Source organism: Larus michahellis, chromosome 4 (genome assembly GCF_964199755.1).
Source record: "Larus michahellis chromosome 4, bLarMic1.1, whole genome shotgun sequence".
Lineage (NCBI taxonomy): Eukaryota > Metazoa > Chordata > Aves > Charadriiformes > Laridae > Larus > Larus michahellis.
The window spans coordinates 59,366,891-59,390,520 of NC_133899.1; the positions used below are offsets into that span (position 1 = coordinate 59,366,891).

The 23,630-nt window shown below is 33.8% G+C and overlaps 1 protein-coding gene across 3 annotated transcripts in view; it reads right to left on the reverse strand.

Annotated features, from left to right (window-relative positions):
• NOVA1 (NOVA alternative splicing regulator 1) overlaps positions 1–23,630 on the reverse strand; it is a 157,394-nt gene that overhangs the window by 76,312 nt on the left and 57,452 nt on the right. Inside the window, exon 1 of one of the 3 annotated variants that reach the window (XM_074585048.1) lies at positions 20,724–20,755. The exons of the other annotated variants lie outside the window; for them this stretch is intronic. The gene's annotated coding sequence lies outside the window, so the exon portion shown is untranslated. Of the gene's footprint in view, positions 1–20,723; positions 20,756–23,630 lie in introns of those variants that run through there. 3 annotated transcript variants of the gene reach the window in all.

A 23,630-nucleotide genomic window follows, 5' to 3' on the forward strand; every position in this document is an offset into this window, starting at 1 on the left:
GCCTCTACTTCTTTAATTTCTTATTCTATTCGGCCCTTCCACAAGCTTCTCTTCCTCACTTTAATTCTTCTATGGTAGTTTCCTTCCTTTACTGTATCAAATGAAATATTTTCACCATGTAATTTGTTTTGCATTACCATCCTGGCCTTTTACTCCCAGTCATGAGTGCTCACTCATAAGAACCTGTATATTCCTTCCAATTTTGTCCTTTTATGCTTTGAAAGAACTTACAGTTCAAAGACACAAAATTAACATCTTAACATGTATTAAATATCTGCATTACCATAACTCTTACTACCTGATAATGTGTAATTTTGTGACATCTGTCATGGCTAAGTTATGCATAAAATCCTGTCTAAAACAATCTTCTCATCTCTTACTGCTTTCTCTTCCCAGCTACTCCATGATCATTCACCTGTGTTTTGTCTACAATTTAAATTGAGAATTCGGTAGAGCCTATTTTATCACAACTGTCTTTGGAATGTCCTACTGTAGTCGGGACTTAAGGCACCATCACAACATGAATAAGCAGGTAAAGGTATTTTCTTAAAATTGGTCAAGGAATGGCACCCTTACTTTAGAGCATCTCGTTACTGTTTGTGTCAACAAATCCTCAAACATCAGCATTTCTCCGCTTAGATTAAATCCGAAGGGTTGTTTGAACGGATAAGCACTGCTAAAGGCATAATCCAAAACAGAACTCTTCTAATGAGTTCAGTGGACTCTGCGTTAACCAGTATGTTTAACTACAGACTGTTAATCGCTACACTTAATAACAAAACCAGATAATAAAAACCCCAACAACTGTCCTAAGAAATTAACTGTAAATCAAATGACTCTTAATTTAATTCAGTACTAAAATGATTTTTGGGTACTTGTGCTGAAAGTGCTTCTACTATACCTTCATACCATATATTCCCACTGTGAAGCAACTCAAGTAACCCTTGCAGCTGCTTTTATAACCAAATCAATGGGAGAATCAGGATTACAGAAAAGATTACTGACACTGAAAATAAAACCAGCTCGTATACGAGGATAACCTTCCCTCTTCCAGGTAACTGTACACTTTTCTGACTTTTTAGTTAAAAAGTATCTTGCCGAAGAAAGCCAATAAAATTGTCATAAAATATACAAAACAGTGCGAAATCAGAGAATACTGAATGATCATACTTATTGCATATTTATTACAGATCCCCTCACTTGCACAGACACACATATACGTAGACATGCACACAGATAAATGTATAAAAGCATAAACACTTTTCAAAGACCTTTTTCCTATTACAGTTTTGGGAGGAGAAAAAATCATTCACAATCACTAAGTATGGTATCGATGAGACCAGGTGAAAAACTGAAATCAGCTAAAGATTACACATTTTAAAGCTGAACATGTATGAAACTTCTTCATTAATAGGAAGGGTTGAAATTTTATGAAAAGAAACAAAATAGTGCAGAGTTGCTTTCATCCTATATTTTGTCATCAATAAAGCAAAGATTTATCCAGAGGAAATTTTGACCATGGTTCTAATTACAGATTCTTCATGTACTGATTTGAACTGGAAAATGTCTTCACTAAAAAATAAGCTACTATAACATCTAAACTTAAATTCTAAATTATAATACATAAATGCATCATTTTGCTTGCACAGATAAATCTCAGTTTAATTTGAACAAAAATAATAAAAAACACAAAAAGCCTAGTATTTCTATGTTATAGTAAAGACCTACCAGAGAAAGTTTTTACTACCCAGATAAAGAGCAGCTGCTATGCAAGGATTTGAAATCAAAACACACGAAGACTCTACTGGAAACAGGAATGGAAAACCACAACCATCCTGATGCAGGGCCAAGTAAAGCAATAAATCAGACTTAGGTCAAACCACACTCTAGAGAGTTTTAATTTATACCATAAACAGAAACAAACTTTAACAGATTTCGGCTTATGCCAAGCACTTTGATCTTTCAAGAAAGCTACAAACATAGATCTAAAAACATTTAATATTGCTTCATAAAATATGAAACATCATATTAAATGACTATACATAAAAGCCACTCTATTTTGTTTTTTATAAATTAAAACAATATATTCTAGTTGAAGTTCTTCTAAAAGCTGTGGGCACACAGAATTTCCAACAATTATTTTTAAGATTATAATCAAAACTATTGAAAAAGAAATCTTCTTTTGGCAGACAGTAGTTACAATGGAAAACATGAGTCCATGTTACTTTATCTTTCAAATTAATTCTCAGCCTCACTGTCTTCAACAAGAAAAATACATTTAATTTATAATCACAAAACAGATGATTCTGTTTTTGTAACAAGATTTTTCAGGAAAAGTCAAGCAAACACAAAACTCAGAGAAAAAGTCTACTGAACACATTTCTCTAGGTTTTTTATGGTCTTAAGGCAGTTTTTTCATTATTTAATTTAATTTATTTTTCTGAAAATGTAATGCCAACTGTGGTACCTGAAAGTGACCATTATCAAATATAGATATATTCGAGAGAAAATTCCTCAAAGTATTACCTTTGATGAGATTTTCCTCCCAAATACTGACTAATACATACTGTAAGCAGGAAGACAGAAAAGCAGACAGGTAAGGATGTTAAGGTCAGTCCACCCTGAGTGGCAGAGGTCAAACTGTACAACAATCTATGCTGTTCTGTTACAACGCCGAAATACAGTGTTAAGGAAACAGAATTATATACACATAATTAACCTTTAGTGGTTACCTCCAACAACGCTGACAATATAGCCATTAAAAAAACAAATCAATACTGCAATCATACAGCAATATGGACAAACTTTTTTAATATTACGACTCTGACTAGTGTCCCTAAAGTCAATTTTAGTGGTTTTTACTACACAAGTTGCTTTGTTTTCGCACTGATTTTTGTTTATAGGAAAACATCATCATCTATTGAAAATAATAGTTTCTCACTCTCAAGCATTTTATTACAAACCACAGAGGAATGTTGTCTTTCCTACGGCAAAGAAAAAAGACAACCATAAATAAGCAGCTCATATTCTTCTAGTTAAAGGGCCTGCATAAGACTTCAGTCCCCACTACAATTAAAGGTCTGTGCTTAATTTCAAGATGACAACTCAAAGTAAAATTTCCTTAAATTGCAGTAGTAACTTACCATAAACACCCGCTCTACAATCTCACTGGGATTTTCTTCTGCTAGTTGCTGACAAACAAAAAACTTCAGAGCCCTAGTTTCATTAGGGCTTTGCATAGAGATAACTACCTCAGTAATAAAGAATTACAAAAAAAAAAAAATCATCTGACAGCTGGCAGCTTTCTTTATACTTTTCTGGATTTCTCCCACATATCTAACCATAGGAAATTACAAACAAAAGATAGTGAGACAGTTTAGTGCTTTAGTATCTTAAATACAAATGGAGAAGATGAGTATAGGACGTGAGCAAAGGCAATATCTCTGAGTGTCAAATAATCATTTAGGGAGGGCATTAACTCGTTTAAGACTTGTCAATAATGACAAGTTTTCATTTGCAACAGTATTTTGCAATAGGACAATGAACATAATTTATCAATAAGGAAAATGTGATCACAGAAACTTAAGGAATTCCTTAATACTCAACTTGCATGCACATTGGGTATCATCCCTTTTTCAGCAAAAACAGTTGTAGCATGACAAAGTGTCCTGTTGCAGAACCAAAGGATTCCTAAACATACTATAGAGGCAAAGAACAAGTCACTAGCAAGCGAAAAAAATGTTTGTAAAGTTCAGACACACACCTGTATAACTGTGTTTCTAATGATGAGAATAAAACATGGATTTACAACACAAATATCCAATGCTTGTATGCCTTTTATCCTCGGGCATTAGTAAAGAAAATCAAAGACCCGACTTTTCTTTAGAAAGAATGGGATTACACGGAATCTGGTTAGCCAAGTATAGACCTACCTAACCTAGTCAATTGGACAGGAGGAAACATGCAGAAATTAGGACGAGCAGGTAGACAATGACATTTGGAACCTTTAGCCATGAGAGCTACTGGAGTAACAGTTACGAAACACAGACATGCTGGTCACGAGCTACTGGAAAGTAGCCGAGATACTTATTCAGAACTTGGCGCTACTGTATTTCAGCTGCTCACATCCTTGCAGTACTGAAGTAGAAAGAGATCCTGTATTTGAATATTTTCCTGACAAATGATAAATAATATTAAAAAAAAAAAAGAAAATAGAAACCACATCTGCAAAATAGTAACAAGCAAACATACAAACAATAGAGAAATTGAGGCAAAAGAAAACTGGGCAAAGATAAGCTCCTAGAGCTTGAGCTTCTCCTGACTTTCTTCCAGCATGACATTACACATATAAATAAAGATCAGTAAAGTAGTCTAAAAGCCTTCTTTCTAATCTGTGACTCAAACGTATTTAACTGCCTTGATCAGGAACAAAACCAGTATGATGTGTTTCTTATTGGAACCAAGAATGCAATGTGTGTTCACAAGCCACTGAAAATTAGAAGAAAAAGAAGTCCAGGTCAACATTTGTGTTTCAGGCTAAAAATCGTAATTTCCAATTCTATATAATTTAATTCCCACTTATAATATTTCTTATTCATTGTTCTTATTACACAACACACTAGAAATGGCAGCAAGTTTTATATAGCTTTCCACACTTAAAAGTGAATACTGGCAGGTGAAAGCATTTAGGGGAGAGAACATTTTCACAGAATAATAATGCTTTCGCTTAGAGAATTCATCTGCTACAGCACAGAGACTCATGAGAAGAAGAGACTGAGGTCTCTTCTCGTTCACCTATTACACCTGTTATAGTTTAGAATAGAATAGAATAGTGTGACTCTGAACATAAAGATTAATTTAGGAAAGATTCTAAACCCCAAGAACAATCCTCCACACTCTACCTCTCAAAAATGGGTAGGAATGTTGAAAACTATTGCAATGATTTGGGTTTATCATCACAGGAATTTCTACAGACAAAAGGGAAACAAGGCTATATAAAACTAGCCAGGATACACACATATTGCATTTTATAGGATTTTGTGAAAGGTGGGGAATCACAGCATTCAAAAAAAAAAGCAAGGGTTAGGTATGAATGAGAAACCATTTAACTTTTGAGCAGAGTATCATTTAATATTTTTATAGAACTGAAAAATATCATGACAGCTTTTTTTTTCTTCAGTCCTGACAAATCTCTTTCATCCTGATCACATGCTAGTGGTTTACACTTTAAAAGCCGTAATGACACCAAAGACAAAATGAACTTGTCCTTTTTTTTTTAAACCAGAAAATCCAAGTTATCTAGACAGAAATTACTGAATGCCCCAAAGGAACTCCTGTTAGTAGTGATATATATAGTATAGCTTTAAATTACATCTATATTATTTTTAGTATTGAAGAGCTTGTGTTTAGAAGAGATTACGTGCTCTAATGATTCTTCAGCTTCAGAATCTGATGAACAACTTGACAAATCATTGGGAAAAATGAGGCACAATGATTTCACTGTGACGAATAAGCTTAGTGTTATTGAGATTGTTATGTCTCCAGTAAAGACAAGGTCTGGAAATCAGTATTTAGATTACAGATATCATTACAGTATGACACGTACTGAGAAATTCAGAAGCCGTCACCAGTAGTGAAGTGAATGATTTCAAGTTCCTCTTAAAGGACAAGCAGATTGAAGACATTCTGCATCTTGTTTCAGATAGCTTTTAAAATGTTAGGAATACAGAAGACACATCTGACATCAGCATACCCACTATTTGTTGTGACAAAGGAAAGATTTTCTCAAGCTCATTTTCACAGAAGAGCACTGGACAGACTGGAAGTAGCGTGTCTTATTCTTTTTGTCTTTAGAGAAACAGCAGTAAAAACAGAACAGGTAATACTATCAGTTTTCAGTTTGGGTTGGCATGAATAAAGATTCAAATTCCTTGAAAGGGATTCTGAAAAGGCATAAAAAGATATTGTCTATTCAAAACCAATACAATTAGAAAGAGGACAAACTTCATTTTGCCCAATTACGAAAGTTACTCTGATGAAGATATCTTTTTTTTCCCAAAAAGTGCTTTGGTAAGTTTCCACAATCCATGTAAAAGCAAAACTGTTACTCAAGGCATAGAATCCTTTTCAAGCTCTATGTAGCACTGAGCAAGATAAATAAATTATTATTTAAGACCCAGTGGATCCCGGGTGAGAAATTAAGAATATCTATAAGGATCATTTTAATAAACAATACAACATGATTTTCACATGGTGAAAACCCCAAAATGAGACTTTAACTATGCAAATTAATGCTGCAAGTTCCTCTGAAAATGAGCCAACAGATTTCTAAGAAGCAAATGCTCACAGGAATTCTAGTAAGCAGGCTCCACTCCTCAGAGTCCAAAGGTACCAGACAGGAAAGGAAGCACTCCAAAGATACACAGATGGTGGAAAAAACAGTTCAGGTTGGCAATGGAAAAGGTGTTCTGACAAAAATAAGCACAAGACAATAAACAAACCTAGAATAATTCCACTGTAGAAAACATTTATGTTGGTGTAACTGCAATTTACATTTTCCTTCAGTTTGTGATGGGCTCTGGTAAACATTACTTGGGCTACATTAAATCAAACAGGTGGAACTAAGATAGAATCAGAATGAGTTTTCATACCATAGGTTTTAATACTACCACTCTCTTGAGCGACTGGATGTAACAAAGAACACTTAAACATTCCTTTGTTTAATAAAACAAAAATTAAAATAAACATTAGCAGAGGCAAGACTGCACTGTCTTGTAATCAAAGGACTTTCTTAATAGCCTGGAAGTTAAACATTACATTTTACTTATAGTTAAACTTTTGAGTGAAGGACATATTAGACTTACTTTGAGAAGCGTTAAGAATAGACACTTTTACTGCGATGCTAGTGGGGGAAGAGGGACACAGAGCAACGGAACTGCATGCAGAGAAGTTGTTTCCAGCATTTTGATTCCTTCAATGCACAAGGAAATACAATTTTACCTACATTCTACATGTCTAGACCAAATTATGCCAAAGACATACTACTTGATCAGATCCACAATTCAGCTCCTAAAACAAATATCATAAAAGACACTGAAAACCATCTAACACATATTTCAGAAATCACATGCATCACAGTCAGTATGTCACATTCACAGAGACAACTGAAAGGTAACACAGGGCAGAACACTCTGTGTGCCTGGTCATATCCAACCTTTTTTCCAAAGTTTACTGAGAAAGTGTGTCACAATAGCCAACAAACCACTTGCAGAACAACAACCAACCACTTGCAGAAAATGAGATGAAAACCAGAAGTATCAAACAACACAATATATGTCATGAATGTAGTCTAAGAGGAGGAAGACTACCTTATTAAAATTAAGACTATCCAACGTCCCTTAAGTCTAGCTGGCTAACCTGACTTTCTACAGCACCTTTCATAGCTGCTTAAACAGTAAGAACCAAACCACACAAATGTTTATGAGATCCGGAGCAATAAAGTCCCTATATCTATCATGGACTTGTTCAGCATCACACCTGATGCTGCTCAAAAAAAAAAAAAAAAAAAAAAAAAAAAAAAAAGGTGAGACCACCTCAAAATAACCCCCAAACCAACAAGGTGGCTCTGACAGCCTCAGCATGAAAATGCCCACAAATATTCTATTAGCCACGGAAACAGCTACATGAGTTAAGGAGAAAAATCTTTTTCTGGCATGTGTACCACCATAAGCCAGACTACATAATAAGAATGTATTTAACTACATATATACCCTACCTATTGTCTCTTCAGAAATGATAGATACAACCATCTCTATTAGACAGAATTTGTACATATGAAGCCCATAGCCTAAACTAGTGAACTATTCTCAGTCATCAAGATCAGCTGGCAAGGACCAGCCTTTCCTGTATGCTAGTTAATTGTTCTCAGTTACCAAAACAAGATGCCTCATTCAAATTGACTTCTGGATAAAATCCTTGCAATGTCCTGACGGCTGAGCCATGCCATAAATTGTTCAAGGGCAGTTGACGATGGAACAGAATGCTCTGTGGCAGAAAAAACTACCAGCTCAGTAGCAGCACCATGCATGCTTCAGTGCCTAAGGACGCACTCAGGCATGCTCGAACTTGCAGACAGACACAACCAAAGATGCAAACTTTTGCTCTCCATCCCCCCTCCTTTTTTTGTAACTGTAGAGGTATTATTTCAGCAGTTTACTATGATGTTGAGACTCTCGGTGTTATTTTTGTTCATATCCTTTTCTTTGTTGGAGGGTCACATATTCAGGGTGTGCCTTTATGAAATAATACATACAGCAATCAGCTTATAGTTCTGTGGCCTTAACTACTTTAATTCTTTTCTCAGGACCTTTCACTAGACATTACTACTATTATTCCTGAACAAAAACAGCAATTCCTTACATTTCAGAACCCCCAATATGCTAAGTACATGTGTTATCTTTAGGTCTTTAAATGGGCATTCAATATTGTAATAACTTATCCACAAGATCTCCATACGGATTCATTCCCTCCCTTATCACTGTCGTTGCATCTTAGTTCTTAAGATTACAGGTTTCCTTTCCCATTTTTGGAATGCCATCTGATGTGAAACTTAAGATTTCTGAAAGCCATGCTATTCAAAAATTAAAATAATTAATAAAAAATTAAAAATAATAAAAAAATAATAATCAAAAATTAAAATAATAAAAAATTGAGGTCCGTATCCTTCTTATGTCCCAAGAGCTGCACTCAGTACTCCAGACAGAGTCTCACAAGAGTGGAGTAGAGGGGCAGAATCACCTCCCTTGACCTGCTGGCCCCATTTCTTTTGATGCAACCCAGGATGAGGTTGGCTTTCTGGGCTGCTAGTGCGCATTGCCATCTCATGTTGAGCTTCTCATCCACCAACACCCCCAAGTCCTCAGGACTGCTCTCCGGCCATTCTCCGCACATCCTATATTTGTGCTTGGGATTGGCCCGACCCACGTGCAGGACTTTGCACTTGGCTTTGTTAACTTCATGAGATTTGCACAGGCCCACCTCTCAAGCCTGTCCAGGTACCTCTGGATGGCATCCCTTTCCTCCAGCATGTCAACTGTACCACACAGCTTAGTGTCACCAGCAAACCCACTGTCCATGCCACTGACAAAGATGTTAAACAGCACTAGTCACAATACTGGCCTCTGAGGAATGCCACTCATCACTGGTCGCCACTTGGACATTGAGCCATTGACTGCAACTCTTTGAGTGCAACCATCCAGCCAATTTCTTATCCACCAAGTGGTCCATCTGTCAAATCCATGCCTCTCCCATTTAGAGACAAGGATGTCATGTGGGACAGCATTAAATGCTTTGCTCAAGTGTGGGTACATGATGTCAGTTGCTCCTCCCTTACCCACCAATGCTACAACCCCATTGCAGAAGGCCACCAAATTTGTCAGACATGATTTGCTCTTATTGTATTGACTATAGTGTATTGATTATGGTAACACCTTTTGTTACACTAGTTCTAGTCACTAATTCTGGTTTATTACTACTTGTTTTTAGAATGAGAACTTCTATTTAGAAGAGAAATGACCATGCTATGTGCTGTAAAAACATAAGAAGAGATGGTCTGCTTCCTCTATAGAATACTAAAAATACCCAGAAGACAAACATTTGTAGATAAAAAAGTAAAAGCATTAAAGTTTTTAAAGTGGGTACCACTGAGAATTACACGTACATAGAAAGAACAAGGATCCAAACAAACCCACAAAATCACACTTGGATGAAGGATTAGAAATATCTGTAATAGCAGCAGCTTTGAGATTAAGTAGTGGTGCTGGCATTGAAATAAGTGCGTTTTTTAGGCCTATTTCTTCTATGCTTACACACACTGAAAAAAACCCAAACTGTCCAGCCACAGCTACTATGAACATGACTCAGAGTTCACTCGGTTTTTACACCCAGGACAACAGTTTCATCCTAGTTCACCAGCACAGCCTAATATGGCAATAAACAAGTACCAACTTTGCAAAGATCTAAGAATTCATCTGAACTGACAAGAAATAATAGAGCAAGAAATTCAAGGCACATAGTCAAGTTTTTGTCTACACTGACTGGACAAGATATACAGATTTTATTAAAACTGACAAGTTTCTGAATTTTTCTGTATTCTCTTTCATTTAACATTTAGAATTTTCCACCATTTTCCTTCCAACAAGCTGTGATGCAATGTCCTTCACAGACATGTATCTTGGGTAGACATCTGATTCTATAATTTTTAAAATATTATAAGCAACAAAATTTAGAGTTATGAATTAACAAAATAGTTCATCATTTTTGGTTTAATCAGTGCTCTTCGTATTTCAAATGAACTAGATTGACTAATGGAAAGGTCTGGAGTAGATTGATGGAAGTGATTATCCCTCTTTATTTGGGAGCTGTTAGACTGCTTTTAGAGTACTGGGTCCAGGTTTGGACCCGCCAATACAACTAAGATGTTGATAAATTGAAGGAAGTTCAGTGGAGTGCCATCAAGACAGTCAAGATATGGAGTACCTGATCTTACAAGGGGAAGCTGAGGGAACAGGCCTCTGTCATCAGCCTAGAGAATAGGCAGCTTCAGGAGGATCCCAAAGCAGCTCCTTAATACCTATAAGGTCATCAAGAAGACTGACTTACACTCTTTCCCAGTGGTGCATGGTGGGAGGACAACAGATCATGGACACCCATTGAAATGAGAGGTTCAGTTTACACATAAGGAAAAACCTTTTCATGTTGAGAACTGTCTTGCAGCGGAACAGATTGTAGTGAAGCTGTGCAGTAAAAGCCATCAGAAATCTGGTCTGCCTGCAGAGCTGACCCTGCTTGAAAAAGGAATTTGGACTAGAGATTTTATATTCCTCCCAAACTGAATTACTCCATGATTGTCTTCCGTAGTTTTCTTTACCTTTTTTTTTTTTTTCTTTTTAAACTTTGTCCTTTCATGGATTTAGGGTTTTTTTTGTGCCATCAACCCCACATTTTCCAATGGAAATTCAAAGTACTACAGCAGTCTTTCTTGCTATAATTTGATACAACCTCTCCCTCATCTACAGTGCAAAATTTTTTATCATAGTATCTGGATACAAATGTGACCTGTGAAAGTGACACTGATTATTATTAGGAACTCAGGCTATCAATCTTCCTTTTTTAGCTGTGCAAATATAGTGTTGAAAATTATGCAGGAATAATTTTCACTGTTTTGACATCTCACAGTCCCTTTAGATGAGCGCTGTAAAGAAGAATATGTGTATCAATACAAAGGTATTTAATTAGATGACAAAGATAAAACGCAGTGTAAACATGTGCAAGGTAATACATGGAATCCGAACTACTTTTAAGGCAAATGCAGATTATAAATAAACTGTAACTTTTATGGAAATAAACCTGGTTGTCAGTGTCAATGAAATATTTCCTTAATGTGGAAATACAGTTTAAAGAACCATTGGAATGGCAGGTGTATGTTAGGAAAAGTAGAACATTCTAAACTATATGATATTGCCTAAATACTAAGTTTTATTTTGGCAACCCCATCTTATAGAGATTCTACTGTAAATGTAAAGATCAAAAAATTTAATACTAAAAAAGAGTCTATATACATAGTTTAAAAAACTTAGAGATATAGTAACATAATAAAGAGATATAAAAATGATTAAGACTATAAGCCAAACAAGTTTTCTAATTAGCATATCTTAATAAATAAATTGTACAACAATAAAAAAAATAAAATAATCAGTATCGCTTTACCTAAAAACTGTACAACAACAATAATTTTCTTACTGGATATAGAAAAGGATAGGTATTTTACAAGGTCGTTATACTAGCTATACTGGATATTATAAAAAGAATATTTACCCTTATGCATGAAAGTGTATGAAATAGAAAAGTTTTATTTTACAAGTTTTGAGATATAATCTAGGAGCATTTCTGTACTTTCTTTCAGTATCAGATAGAAAAGTTAACCTTTTTAGTCTAAGTTTACTTTGATGTTATACAGTACTATGTTTTCTATATTGCCTCTCAGTTTTTGTAGAATCTATAATCAGTAGAATTACCAGGAAAGATGAGATCATAAGAAGAAATACAATACTTATAGGAATGATTCTAGGAAACACTGCAAGATCACTGTGTAGACACTATGAGGAAAAATTGTTAGATTTTTAGATTGGAACAGCATCTACACTATAGTGGTAACAAGGTAATAACCACGTAAGATACACTAAAACATGAACTGTTTCTGACTATGGACTTTTATACAACGTAGTAGTAACACACTGGTCACAGACTAGAAGACAACAAAGTTGTACTACAGTGCAAATGATATGAAGAATACAGTTCTAAATACATATTCTAAATTATTCTCTAATAAGCTACTAAATTAAAATTTGAAGATTCAATGATGAAATGGCAGATTAAAGAAAATACTCCGAACAAGTTACATGAAGGAGACTGTGAAAGGTTATGTTCTAATTAGAAGAGCACAGAAAGCCTTTGCTGTCTCCTTTCCAAACGGCTTTCAATAACGCCCTTTCTAAAAGCTTATTAGGAAACAAAACTGCTACAGAATAAGAAGAAATGTCCTTACATGGAAAAATTAATGAATTAAAAGGAAAGAGGGAAAGACTAAACTATCCATTCTCACAATGGAGAGAGATCACATAATATTATACAGGGATATGCAGCGAGGGATCCGCAAAATGGGAGCAGACGTCAGTGCTGAGAATTCTGTTATGTGGATGAGAATTGTTAGGCAATAAGGATGTGTGTCACAGTGAAGAACCACAGAAGGGTCTCAGGACTAAATGACTGCGTAAAAGAATGGCAAGTGACTTATGTACACAAACGTGATGTGCAAAGAAGAAAAACAACCCTAACTTCAGACACAAAAATAATGGATTCTAAACCGACCATTACTTCACTCACTCAAGAGTGAAATTCTGAATTACACTATCCAGAAAAATGTTGGCTCAGTGTTAATAGTCAAAGAGGAAATCAAATGTTAGGAATTTCTAAGGAATATAAATGACACCGTGTATGATGACTTAAAAGGTTTATTTATATGCTTAAACTGCATTCAGCTCTGGTCCCTTTGTCTCTGAAGGATGCATTAGAACTGGAAAGGATTCAGAAGAGACCAAAAGAACAGTTAAAGCTACAGGTTGGCTTCTAATAAAATAATTAATGTAACCTTACACTCCTCAAAATCTGGAAATTACTTGAGCTAAATGTCAGATGTCTGCAAAATCATGAAGGCACAGGAAAAGGCACATCCTTTCTTCTTATACAAGCACTAGGAGTTTTATGGAGTAAGGTCCAAAGCTAAGTAAAAGGACATGGTGCTTCTTTTGTAAATGCTCATAACTAAATAGAGTTTCTGTCATGTTTGTACACATTTCATTTTGTCACAAATGGGCTTGTAATAGGTGTATTTCTGAAGATGAAAATCTGCAAAAACTCTTAGTAATCACAGATTTCAGCAGAACACAATCTGCATATGTATTCAACTTCATTGACACATATGCAATACAGACAAGTTCAACACATGGTATTGTCCTTCTTGAACATGGAGGTTTTTTCCTCATCTGTGGCTTAGGAAAACAGCAATCATTATACAGCCTGAGTAAGCTATTATTGAAATACCATTTGTATATTACACATTGCCAGACTTTGTGTTAAAAACATAACTCAACATATGAAGTGTAATTTAAGGGATAATTATTCAGAACATCAGATTTCATTAATCAGTACAAGGTCATTGCAAAACTGATCAGTGGAGACGTTATGTCTTCTAAGTCATTACACAAGAAGATAGAATTGAGGAATCAAGATACATCTCTGAAACAGAAGAGAGAGAACGTAAAGTATGCATACAGAGAACCCAAGTGCTATTCCGCTTACAGGCTGGTTCTTTCAGTTGTCTAGCAAGAGTTTTTGACTATCATGAAGCCACCCTGTACTTGAAGAAGTTCAACCTATGTCATCATATTTTAAGATATGAATCAGATTAATATATCAAGAAAATTTAAAAGGCTATAATTGCCATCAGAACAATGAAAAATTTTAAAGGTCAATATTAAGCAGGAAGGCTGATATAACTATAGTTTTGTACTGTGTACAAAATACAAGTACACAAAACATAATATGCTATAACTAGGTTTGAAGTTAACTAAAAGCAAATGCATGTAGAGGCCTTTAAATGTATTAACTATCCAGTTCAGTGACTACAAAGTTAAACATATAAATGTAAAAGCAATGATCTGGAAAACAGCTGTAGTAAATATATGCTTGTGTGCAGTCCAAAAGTGACAGTAATTTAGAAATACTTAAATTATTTTTTCAATAGTGTTTACATCAAGTACACTGACTTTGAAAGAAAACCTGAGTGTAATAACAAAAAGTCTGCACAAAATTAAGTTGTGTAAAAGCACTGGAGATACCGACATTTAAAATATCCTATTATATATACAGCTACTAATGTACCAAAGTACAAAAAAAGTATGAAAAAACAATTTTGAAATCTATTACAGAACACTCTAAAACAACATTTCCATTTCAAAGATAAGAAAGTTTGTTAAAACTTTGCATGGAAATGATAAAAGATACCAATTCTAGTGTAATTCCTAGTTCAAATGTATCTTTGCGATAATTTACAATACTCTGTAGAAAGTTAGTAGATGTAGGATTCTGCATTCTAATAAATTATGAGCATTTTGTTATCAGATTTCATCAACTTTACAAAAATACATCGTCCAGTGTTACATAATGATAAAAACATTAGCCTGGTTTATATTAGCAATTGTTGTACGTTTATCATCAGACAGTTTATTTTAGGTTGAAATTCTTTGCTGAAAACAATAAACCTGATGTTGCCAACTCCTCCAAAAGCATTTTCCTGTAGTCGACATGCTTATTTGTCAATAATTTTCTCCTTCTCACACATACACATGTAAGTTTCTTTGGGTTATATTGGTTCATTCTTTATGGTCCTTCTGGGTTCATTATCTTAGCTACAATAAAGAATCTATAAACTTCATAATCTAAGCAAACATGTTTGCTGCTGTTCAAATTCCTACAGAAAAAGCATAATCCTTAAAATGTGATTTTTATAAAATGAATACAATACTATTTTTTTAATGTTTCTATGTTTTGTTATGTAGTTTTGGATGAGATGATTAAATAAAATTAAACATTATTAACATTTCTGTTATTTCATGAATGCTTGCTGTAAAGATCTCAGTTCAGTAATATCTGGGTGAAACATATCTTCTCAATCTGTTTCCATTATCAATTTAGAAGTGATCTGAAATAGAAGTGAAGCTAGCTTCACAAATGGCAATCACTTAAAATACCTTAATTAAAAGTAATTCAATAATGTTTTATTTCATGAAATAAACTACTAGAAGGATTTATCAATACAAAATGTTTATAATTTTTATATATTACAGCATTTCACAACTACGGAATTGTTCTTGATCAACTGGCATCTTCATTTTCTATTTCAAGTTTTACTGTCTGCTTAAACTATACTCACAGTGGGACTTCATGCTGGAGTAAAACCTTCATCTCCTCTAAGCAAGTCTGATTTCTGTGTTCTGGGTCTTAAACACGTGATTTAATAAACAGAATTTTTCTTGCTCTTATTTCTGTCAGTCCTGAAGTAATAACACAGCTGAGAAACCACTCCAGCCTGTTCATCCTTAAGAGATTTGTTCAATAAATAGCAACAAAATATCCTTATCAGAAGTTGAAGAAATATTGCTCAGGGCAGAAATTGTTTAAAAAGTACCCTTTATAATTAATCCATAATTTGTGTAATGAGCCTCAATTTGAGCTAGGGAACTTTCTTATTTTTATTTTTTAATGATTGAGTCTTTAAAGTCATACCTGGTTTTCAGGAATGACAGGTGGAAAGCAAGCTTCGAAAAACAGAGCCTCTGTGGAAATCTGAAAGTCATTTCACAATGCCATCTGTCAATATAGTGCTCCCATAGTATTTCAAATATTTTGAAGTGGGATGAACAAAGGCATTAGAAAGGAAGAAGAGCTCTTTCTGTTAAGCTACAATGATTGTCAGTTAAACACATATGATTAGCATCTCACACTGCACCATACCAGGCAGACTGTTAGGAAAGTTCTTAATTTACTAAGGTACTGTCAAAAAGCACAATGTTCCTTCTAAGACATTTCCATGTATACCTTCCCCCAATTTCAACAAAAACTCGAACTGGTATATCAACTAGCAACAAGTTGAAAGAGCAGACATAGACACATTTTATTTAACTCATATTAAAAACATCTGTCCCCTAATATCCAGGCCTGTTTCATCTAAAAGTTCATCTTTGAACCATGGAGAGCTTTCAACTTTTAACTGGCATTGCAAGAAAAAAAAAAAAAAGGCAAGAAAAAAGTATATCTAAGTAACACATAGGTTAATTTCATATTTCAGAATTGATGATTTAATTTCTGAATTATAGGGTTTATTTTTGCAATATCTTTAAATAGAATTAAGCTAAAGTTATTTAATCTCACATTTAGAATGGATGGCCCCATTCTTCCACTGCAATCTACTATAATATGATACACACAGGACAGTTTATTTTTAAATGCAACCTACAATTTAGTCCAATACATATACATATTCATTAAGTCTGATCAATCTAATCAAAGATGTCCTTGAAAGTATTCTCAAGGAAGACATTAAATCAGCATAAAATAACTATTATAAGCCACATAGCAGAAAGCAAAAGAGGTTACTGTATATTGAAACACTTCTTCAACACTATGAAAACTCTGTACATTTCTATAAATGTATTCTAAATACCATGACCTTGCAAACTAAATTGTAATGTATGAAAATACAGAACAGAAACTATTTGTATATACCCGATATTCAGATATAGATGCATTTCTGCACTAAACCTGAAGTATTTTACTTACAAAGGTAAAAATTACCTTCATTCTTAACATGACTAATACACTAAGCATTAAAACTAAAATGCTTGAACATGAAAATTTTCATCTATTATAGAGAAGAAAATTAAGTATCTGATTTTATGTGCTGAACAGCCAGTTTCCCAATTTAATTACATGGCAGTTATTAACACACGAAACTCAACAGAAGTCCACAAAGCATAGCTTTCAGAAGAGTAGCATACTTCTTGTATGTGATCAGTAATACCTTAGAAAAGAAAGACAAAATATCATCTGTTTTCTGTGCACTTAAACATTCTATTACATAACCACAATATAATATTTAAAATACATACACAAAATAATCCTTATTATTGAATCTTCTACACAATCAAAGCAACAGGACAAAAATTCTGCAAATGGAAAAGGTATCTCTTCACATTGATAATTTCATCCTTCATTTTTACTATGAGTTTAAGAAGTTTATTCTAGCTTAATGTTGATTTTATAATTAGCTGCTCATATTCATATCAAGATTCTTTCCTCTTCCCTCTCACTTTCCTCACATCTGAACCTCATGGCAGCAGATACTAATGGAAACCTGTGGAACTATACTCTAGCAGAAAAGAGATGGAAGAAAATATTTAAAGCAGTACAAGAAAAGTCTCAGTGTTTAGAGCAAAAGTGAACACAAGCACTTACTGAAACAAACTATTCAGATATTTCCATCTCATTTTGGTTTTATTTTTGTGTGGTTTACTCTTTAAAATCGGGAAAGGGAAAGTAGCTCATAATTCATAAGGTACAGCATCTGTCCAGCTATAATCACTGGCATTTATAACTTCACAATCAAGACAGAGTCTACAAATAGGTTTGGAAAAGAATATAAAAGCTCAAATGTTTTTAAGAAAAGCTTTCTTCATGCAATGGTTCACACATTGCTTGGGGCAATTATAGTTATTAACAAAGGCTGTGAGTCCAACATGGTAAAATTCTTTCTAGGAAAAGGAGTTCAAGTATAGAAAACTCTGATGAGCAGGAACAACATTTTGCATTTGACAGGGTATAGAATTAGAAAGCAATGGAACTGAAGTGCTGTGATCAGAGACCTTAGTCAAATGACTTTGGAAGTAGGTTTTTGAAGAAACAGAAGTTAAGGACCTAGATAAGGCTCTGGTAACCTGTAAAGAAGAACAAGCATTTGAAGGTTTTTACAAACAAACAGCAAAGTTTAGATACATGCAATCTGAAATTCCATAGATTGACTATGCAATTTGACACAAAAGTTACATCCTTTTAAAGAAAGGATAGGTTATCCACAGTAAACCAAAAATAGGTAAGAAGGAAGCGCGTGTGAAGAGAACTGAGATCTTCTTTAAAATTACTTATTCAAGCTCCAAGTAGAGTATCTATAAGATGATGAGCACAGTCAAGACAAGGTGTCCTAGGAATCAGGGACAGGAAAACTAGATATGCAAGTCATAGAAAGAAACAAAAACCACAATCCTGACTGAATCTGTGTGTAAGATCACTTATATCAAGTAAATAAAGAATTTTAGGAAGGAAATCTCTGGCACACTGACTGAAATGAGATGATGGCAGGCAATCTACCAAATAATATGAGATATTTGAAGACAAAGTCACAAATGGATAACAGTTTTTTGTAGTTGATCATGACCACAGAGCCATATTCAGTAATTGAAATGAGTGTGAACAAATTGCGTACATATGTGGTTCAGGAAGAACAGAGAGAGGGAGGCAAGAAACAGTAGAGTCATACAGTTTTAATAGGAGGAAATCACCAACTAATAGAACAAAAGCTGCAATGGACAAGCTTCAAAGAAAAGGAAGATAGAATTAACTCAGTATTGGTACACACCATGTACCCAATTAGGTATATGGAATTGCTTTGTACAAAATGCATTAAAATGCAGGAAAAAAATACAAGCTTATATTTGCCAAACACAAAACAACATATCGGAAAAACACTATTTCTGAGGGTTGCAGATAGGAGAAAAAAAATGCACTGATAACTTCCATCTGACATTCCATTTATAAATCTGCAGGGAGAGTTCAATTAAAGGTTATAAAGTTGGCCATAGTTTTTCATGCTCATCTTAATTAATCATCTAGAAATGCCTTCTACCTAAGGAAAAAAAGAGCAGTATAAAGCAGTTCCTTAATTAAGAGATATTTTTTGTGTTATGTATACATTTTTCTAACTCTATGATGAAAACCTAATATTAATAATTTTCCATGCTTTGGGTAATTTTACAGAGTGAGTTTGCTATTATACCTGAAAATACGTGTTTTGTTGAAGTCACTGCTGACCTTAAGTCAGTACCTATAAAAATAAAAAAAAAAAATCTCTCAGGCTCTCCTTTTACATTATAGAAGAGGAAAAAAGAAAGTACCTTCCTTCAAGCTACAAACAAAATTTGATAAGTAATCATAAATCCAAGAAAAGTAGTAAGCTCAGTCAAAAGAAAACAGAATTGAAGAAAAAAAATATTGCCGTATAATTGAAGTAACTATTGAATTGCCTTTTTTCACTCCTTTTCTTGGTTTGTTTTTGTTTGTTTTGTTTTTTGTTTTTGCCTCTACTGAAGTGCTACTTATATTATTGTCGGAAATACTCATTGGACTGGAAGCAGCTGAGACTTATTTTTGTTTGTTGAATCTCACGTTATCCAGTGAAATATAATGTTAAAAAATAGCAAACTTTATTAAAAAGGAAAAATAATTTTATTACTGAACCCATACGGCCTCACATAATGCAGTACTACAAAACATATAGTACTAAATTGTCACGCTACTAGATGTGCACTGCCAACACTGATGAAAGCCTATTTAATCTGTTAGATTAATGTGGTTACTGATGTGAACAAAAGTGTCACAAAAAAATGAAGAAATTAGACTGCAAACTGCAAAAAACAGAATAGGATGATGTAATATTAGAAGAATTTCTCACAAGAATCCTGTGCTGAATTAGAGCAACTTTCCAGCGATATGCCATTTCCTTCCTGTGCCACTCCATACTCCCTGAAAATATATAAAACGGAATGGGTTTTACAGTAGATGGAGTCATGTAAATGTTCAGTTACTCTCTAGGCTTTACGATTCCTTAAAAGCATACCATACCACAAAAAAAAAAAATCTTATTTCACAAATAAATTTACTTTTCGCTATGATTCTTCTCTGTAGGAAACATACATGTAATTGTTATAATACTGCAGACAAACCTACCAAGATACGGAAAATGAATGTACTTGAAAAACTGTCTGCAGCCACCCTGTGCTGAAATACCTTTCAGCAACATCACACTGTTAAGAATCACTCTAAAACTAGAAAATCTCTTTTTTTAAGCAAAATAAAACTCAAAATTGAGCTACATTTTCTGAGGCAGAAAAATCAATGAGAAGAGCTAACTTGATTTTGAAGCAACCAAGCTTACAAGTACATGGAATAAAATTTTAGCCTAATTTAAATCAATTGGGTATCATTGACTTCAGAAATCTGTTGTTCAAGTCAAACCCTAGGAAAACACTAGAACTGCATTCCACACAGTGTTGTCTGCTTACTAGAAGATGGTATTTCAGGCAGCAACCTGCAAGCAACTCCAAAGTATCTTCTCCTTACTCATATCTAAAAAGCAAAAAATCGTAAATGTATCCATAGAACATCTAGGAATGTTTGGCAGAAAATGAACTTTGAAAATAGATCTAAGGTCCAAATTCAACATTTTAGTATTTTTGTGCACCAATTTGGACTACAGAGACTTTAAGTATCAGTACCTTTACAGGATGGGAATTACAGCTGCCTGCCGCACTCTCCTTCCCAGCAGTATCAGCCAAAGCTCACATTTCCAGTCTGTGATATCTGGTAAAAAATTGAATGGAACGCCATGTCACTGCTCTGCAGATTTCTGAAACTGAAGTATCTGCTTTTTTTTTGCCTACGTAATGACTACAAGACTTTATATGTTGTCTCTTCTCTAACAAGCATAGCAGATTTCAACTAGTTCTCCCAAGTCTAAAAGAGCTAAGGTTTTTAGGAATGTATGGACTAATATGCTTTGCAGATCATTTTGAAAACTAGTGAATACCAGAAAAAAATCTTGGAACCTCTGATTAGATAGTAGGACTTCTTAGTTAGGTTATTTTTGTAATATGTAGGCACAAAAAAATAAAGTGGTTGTTAAAAATAATTCTAATACAATTTTACAGAAAAGTAAATTTCTGAGATTTTCTTGGTTTGAAGTTAAGTTCTTTGGTTAATGAAGAAAAACACTGTATACTAATGGTTACTACATGAACAATCAAATCTTTAAGGGGAACAATTTAAGAGCTATGGAATGTTAACATCAAGAATTTTCTTCTCACTACTAGTTATGTTCCAACTAGACTTCGGAATAAAAGCACGGGCTGTATTTTAGTCAAACAAATCCAAATAGTCTCCATGAAAACCATACCAGAGTTAAAAAGCAGAAAAAAAAGATCTTTTTCAGAAGTGAATCACAAGCTTTTGTACATATATATGTGTACATTTTCTGATTCTGTAAATCATCTTTTCAAATAGGCAATCAGTAGCTTTATCAGGTACTCCTTCAAATTTCAAAACTTTGCAAGACAAGGCAACTGTCCAAGCATTAAATCCATACAACAACGCTGTTACTGCTGTAACTGCAACAGAAATTGAGCTAGTCATGAGACAAGGAAAATATTCAGAAAAATCATAATTCATATATCAAGAAAATGGATAAAATGATGTGGATTTACTTATTTTTTTAGCAAAGGTGTAGGTAAAATGAAACCATGTAGGTTGCTGCATTTAAAGGAACAGATTAAGTTCTATGGGCTAGGGATTTCTTCACTTCCAACAGCAACTTTTGGACAGTTCTGTTTTTGACAGTGAAGACAAAAGCCTTCTCAAAAGTTGCAAATAACATGCACATTTTCTTTTTAGATATGATGGCACATACACAATGATTTAGGTTAGTTCTGAGTGTATATATTATATATGTATTTGTTCATTAAAGTTCAGTAAACCAGATGAAAAGGTTTATTTTCCTTATTTTTTGTGGGAAGAAAAAGAAAATCTTTTCTCTTAGTAGAAAAAGTAGCAACAGGTCAGTGTTACTACCAGTACCTTCCCAATATTCAGAAAAAAAATTAAAAAATAATTACTTTAATCATGAAATCCATAGTTTGCGTCACATTAGGTGTTCTGTAAACCCACTGAATATACATAATACTCAAGCTATGAAGAAATGCTCATATCTAGATTTTTCTCTCCAGAAAATTTTAAAAATATTCCTAATATATTTAATGCAGATTTATCTTTCATTTAAAATGACTTGATGGAGTTGAAGATGTATGTTTAGTTACCTTGCCTGGTTTTATATTTTGACACTGCAGGACTGTCTTCCTAATTCTGCAAATACCATAATTCAAACTTCACATATATCAAAGTGCAACTCCCTCATCTAAGTGTTTATTTAGAAGTGTGATTATAGTTTTTAATGAAACATTGACTATCCATTGCTCAGTATTTTAACTAAATGCATGAAGCTGATGTACTACGACAAAAATGGTTATTCATTATAGCGATAATAAATTTACTTCTATGAAAAGATCAAAATGCTATATTTATACTTATTTCAGATCCTATTAAATATAAGAGTTTTGGAGAAATCTGATGACAAAAGATTCAGGAAAGATAACAGTAAGTGTCGGGGATTGCAAATTTTTTCTTCAATATTAAAATGGATATAAATTTGAGGTGAAAGTACTGAGTAAATCTTTCCATGAACGAAATATGCATTTAAACAAATACAAACACTACTATACTACAGCTACTCCACTTATTAGAGAGGAATTAAAACATTTGGGTATTCATGTATTTATTCCCAATATAATTAATATGATCTAACAGATAACAGGAAAAATATTTCCATAGAGAAGTTACATCTGCTGCTCCACTGAACAAGCTATAAATCCATTCTTTTTATGGCATTCTATAGTCTATTGCAGTAATACAACTATTGTCAACTTTTTTCCCTGAAGTTTCTCTCTTCAACACATAGCCACAAATAGAATTTCCTTCTAAGGGTTGTATGGTTATATATCCATTTCACGATTTTACAAGAGACTTAAGTTCTTTTTTTTATTGGAAGCCAATTTCCATAAAAGTTTTAAAATAATCTATTTCTTTTATCTTAAAAACAATACATAAAAAAATAGATACATATACACATATAATCAGAATTATTATCTTCTCTGACAATTATCTTGTCTTCCGTGTACTCTTATATTTCCCATTGTTATACGAATGACTGGATGTGCTTTATTGGTTATGTATCCTGTACTTTATCATATACTTTCACAGTACGAACTAATGTTTTGTAATATATCACAGGACATGTGAAATCTAAAAGTATTTAAAAGAGGGAATTTGATTTGATTTGATTTTCCCATAGTAAGCATGGTTTTGCAGAAGAGAATGTATAGTTATTTTTGTAATTGGCATCAGGTATTTGAAAACAGATGACTGCTCATCTCTTTGGCAATACTTATCTAAAACAAAGAGAAAAAATTGAAGGGTAGCAAAGATATAAAGCTTACAGTCCTTTTTATAATTTCACACAAAATTTTCATTTTAAGAAAGACTTTGGAGTTGCTTCTACTGCGGTACATGGCATT